Source organism: Synchiropus splendidus, chromosome 1, assembly GCF_027744825.2.
Source record: "Synchiropus splendidus isolate RoL2022-P1 chromosome 1, RoL_Sspl_1.0, whole genome shotgun sequence".
NCBI classification, from domain to species: domain Eukaryota; kingdom Metazoa; phylum Chordata; class Actinopteri; order Syngnathiformes; family Callionymidae; genus Synchiropus; species Synchiropus splendidus.
In genome coordinates, this window is record NC_071334.1 from 636,695 (window position 1) to 641,189 (window position 4,495).

The 4,495-nt window shown below is 40.9% G+C and overlaps 1 long non-coding RNA gene across 1 annotated transcript; it reads left to right on the top strand.

The window, feature by feature from the left end:
* The first annotated feature begins 2,055 nt into the window (after nucleotides 1-2,055).
* On the top strand, nucleotides 2,056-3,115 carry LOC128758297 (uncharacterized). Its single transcript, XR_008414483.1, has 4 exons — nucleotides 2,056-2,170; nucleotides 2,259-2,403; nucleotides 2,469-2,727; nucleotides 2,807-3,115. It is a non-coding gene; the product is annotated as an uncharacterized LOC128758297 (long non-coding RNA).
* Nucleotides 3,116-4,495: the final 1,380 nt, after the last annotated feature.

A 4,495-nucleotide genomic window follows, 5' to 3' on the forward strand; every position in this document is an offset into this window, starting at 1 on the left:
GTGATGTCAAGGACATCACTCCACCTTGGGTTGCTATTGAGCAAAATCGAATAGATACTTCCCTCCCAGCCTTGCTACATATGAAAGGAGGGAAGACCAAAGCCCAGAAAGAGCTTGGCTTCATTGTTAAAAACTCTTTAAAGCTATGGAAACAAATTAAAAACAACTCTCGGCTGCCTGAAACTTCTAGTTTGGCCCCAATTTGTCATCATCATTTATTCCCTCCCTCAAAACTAGATGCTGGTTTTTTGGTGTGGAAAAGAAAAGGACTAGTCACCATTAATGATCTGTATATCGATCATGTTTTTGCACCATTTGCCCAATGACAGCAAAAGTATACACTTCATACATCAGATTTTTTTCGATACTTACAAATCAGGAGTTTTGTTCAAAATAATATTTCACATTTTGAAGTCTACTTGAATCCATTATAATAACCAAACCTTCTCCAAAGCACCTGGCATCTTTGTTTGTAAACGTATGTGACTCTTCTATGACACCGAGTCCTGAACACCACAGGGCCTTATGGGAAGGTGAAATAGGAAGAGAAATAACAGCAGAATGTTGGTCTAAATGCCTAGGCAACATCCACTCTTGTTCAGTAAACTCAAGGCACCAGTTGATCCAATATAAGGTCGTACACAGGCTTCATGACTCTAGAGTGAAGCTCCACATCTCCGTGATGTATCAAATGCAAACAGTCTGAGGGAACTTTAGGTCATATGTTATTTTTCTGCCCTAAACTCACTCAGTACTGGGAAGAAATATTTCAGATTTGCTCTGAGGTTTTGTGTAGAGATTTATCTCCTAACCCTGGAACGGCCATTTGAGGTAGCTCACAACAAATGGAAGATTTAACTAATTATCAAAGAGTGGCAGTTTCATATCGCATGGTTCTGGCAAAAAAGACTATTCTGCAGTACTGGAATAAAGAAGTTCCACCTCGCTCTGACATGTGGCTGATGGAATTTTCAAATACCCTTTACATGGAGAATATTCGCTATGCTTTAGCAGGTAGAACTGAAAAGTTTAAACGGATTTGGCAGCCATTTTTAATGTATATCACATCGCACGGATGACTCTAGACACCTCTGGACTGTAATGTTCTCTCTGTAATATAATGTATGAACGCCTGAAAGGATCATATATAGATTTTCTTTTGTGTATGGAGTGCACCCTTTTGTTTGTTTGTTTTTTGTTACGGGGGATTTGGTGGGATATGTATGTTCTGTCTTGCATTATTGAAAACTGGAAAATAAAATACTACAAAAAAAAAAAAACCTGGCATATTTATGAATAATTGACACTTGGTACTTCACATCTAAAAACTAGATCGATGCATGTTCACGTCAACAGCAGAGATGCAAACAAAAGGAACATTAAAGACACCAGTGTGTCTGTGTCTGTAGGTGTATGCATGTCACATGTTATGTTTCTGTTTAAATGTTACTAAACTGATTCTTTTGGAAGATGGCAGGATGTTGTACACTGGAACTAATGGGCAATATCTTCGTTTGGTGGTGTTCACTGAGGAGCAAAAGAGCTCTGTCCTCCACGAATGCCACGATGGTCCAGGGACAGGAAACCATCGTGGTGTGAGAGCCAGCAGAGACAAGGTAGTTGCTGGTTATTACTGGTCAACTTTAAAGGAGGACGTGTGTGACTGGGTCAGTACTCACATACAATAACTATCTCAGTGAAAATAAGGCTGTGTAAAGGTTACTCTTCTTTGTACCAGCTGAGGTGCTGCCATCGATGCCAACTCAATGACAATAAGCAGTGGAGGATGGATGGATGGATGGATGGATGGATGGATGGATGGATGGATGGATGGATAAGAGATGGATGGATGGGTGGATGGATGGATGATGGATGGATGGATGGATGGATGGATGGATGGATGATGGATGGATGGATAAGAGATGGATGGATGGATGGATGGATGGATGATGGATGATGGATGGATGGATGGGTGGATGGATGGATGGATGGATGGGTGAGTTAGATAAGTATGGCCCATTAAGTTCAGATGTTTTTTTCCTTTACTGTTTAGGATGAGAGGACAAACCAGAGTGTCCAGCGGGCTCTGAGACGATATGTCAACGAGTCACACGACGACTGGGACATCCACCTTCCAGCAGTCGTGTATGGCATTAACACAACTTCACAGGTCCGAGCAATCTTGTCTTTAGGGTTTTTTTTATCTGAAGTGATCATAAATCATAATAATATCATCATAATAATGTCTTTGTCTTCAGGCCTCCACGAAGTGCACTCCGTTTTTCCTCATGTTTCACCGACATCCTCGCTTTCCTGAAGTGAGATGGAGATTCATGGGAGGTTGGAGGTCCAGAGGAAGACATGGACACCACAGTTGATAAGATAAGACTCCTGAATGAGAAGGTGTGTCCAATTCATGATACAAAGAATCTTGTTCATGAGAAACTAATACCATTTTCACATGATAGGTCCTTCAAAACATTGAACTGGCTCAGGAAAGACAGAAGAAAAAGTCTGTTTGAGTGTGCACAGTCAATGTTGGAGATGATGTCCTCGTCTCAGGAAGCCCCAAAGATGGGCTTCGTTCAGCGGCCATGTCCAGTCAGCATGAGGGTCCCTTCACTGTTACCAGCATCTCTTCAAAAGGCGTGGCAACAGTGAGAAAAAGTGATGGGAAGCACCGGATGCTCAACATAAAGCGCCTCAGGCCATATAGGAGATTGGAGAGTAGGAATTTTATTTCAAGTTTCTTCTTCATTTTCACCTCAAAAACCTTGTCAACCACTCATGTTTGCTTTGTTGTTAGCTCTTAGTCGTCTGATAGCGTTTTGGCCTGACCACCCATATTGGACTGACAAGCAGGATGATCATCTCTACGCTTCATGTGGAGAGACATGGGAGCAGAAGTTGGGTCCTCTTCAGGATAAACTGGCAAGTGATATCTCCATCTGTTTTCCATGGCAAAAAGATTTCATCAGCTAAATCCTAATATCTTCACTCGTGGCATGGTGTGGTCTTGCATTCTAGTTGTCCTATGTACTGGACACCAGTCGTCCTGCAAAGGAACTTATTGTCAAAGATGGCAATCTCTGTCTTGTTCGCCAGGAATTCTGGACTTTGGGCCTTCCGCGATGCAGGGATTCATCTGTGTGTTTATTTAGATCTTTGGATTTAAGGAAACTTAAAAGAGTCATAATGTCTTAAACATAGAATGATTTCTTTGTCTTGATCCATTCTCTTTTAGAAACGCCTGCCTGAGGCTCGTTCAAGACGCTGCTCAGCCATATGTCATTTTTTTTAATTCAAAAGTTACAGTATATACATATTGATGTCTGATTTACTCAGGGGAAGGACGTTCAGCTGCACCCATGTGCGCATGCGGACAGGAAATGACCTCACAAAGAGAGCAGTGACACACTGCCAGATGCGGTTGTCACTGCTCTCTTTGCTTCTTCATCCCGTTTTGCTTCCAGGGCTCAGTTTTATGACGTCATTTCCTGTCCACATGCGCACATGGGTGCAGCTGCTTGACACATAAATTAGAATCAAATGAGCGCCGTCATTAGGCCACGCCTCACTACACGCTGGTATTTCATCAAGAGAAGCAGAATTTGAATTACTAAAGTACTACGCCGACGTATTAACTGTATTTAACCTTATTTTATATATATCACATTTGACCTGTATTCAACAATTCAGATATTTTAACAAGATTTCAGATGAAATAATTGGATCTTTCTGTGCAATTTGCACGCAGTTTTCTATCTTGCCTACGATGTTTTGTATATAAAATAGGTTTAGTCATTTATAAATAATGTTGGTGTGTTTTCATGTTTTGTTAATAAAATGTAATCCTCAGAAAAGTTGTGATTCAATGAAAAAGACGTTTGTCTCGTCAAATGAACCACTGAGACCTCGTAGGCAAGATAGAAAACTGCGTGCAAATTGCACAGAAAGATCCAATTATTTCATCTGAAATCTGTGACAATCAGTGATGTTTGTAAAATGACCACTAGGTGTCGATAGAGAAAAAGAAATAAACAAGAAGAAGGACTAACAGTCTGTAAGATGAACAAAGAAACAAGGTGACCATCACAACAGTTTCCTTTGGACCATTCATCAAACAAAACAAAATCTTGTTCAAATATCCAAATTGTTGAATACAAGTCAAATATAGTGATTGATATAAAATAAGGTTAAAATACAGTTAATGCGGGGGGCGCTCGTGAGCTCGACTATGTAGGACGTGTTTCATGGCGGTTCCTCTGGGATGAACAAAATATACGTTTAATAATACCTTGGAAGTGGAATTTTGGCTGTGCCTCAGTGTTGGGATTCTGTTTTTCAACACTCATCATGTCAACGTCTCGGTCAGCTCGCCAAAAAACTGGTCAATCGCCTGAACCGGAGTCACCGGAAAAGTTGGATGCTAATGCGGCTATGCTACGAAGCATAAAAACCACGATGGAAGATATGCGGTCCGAAATCATTTCCA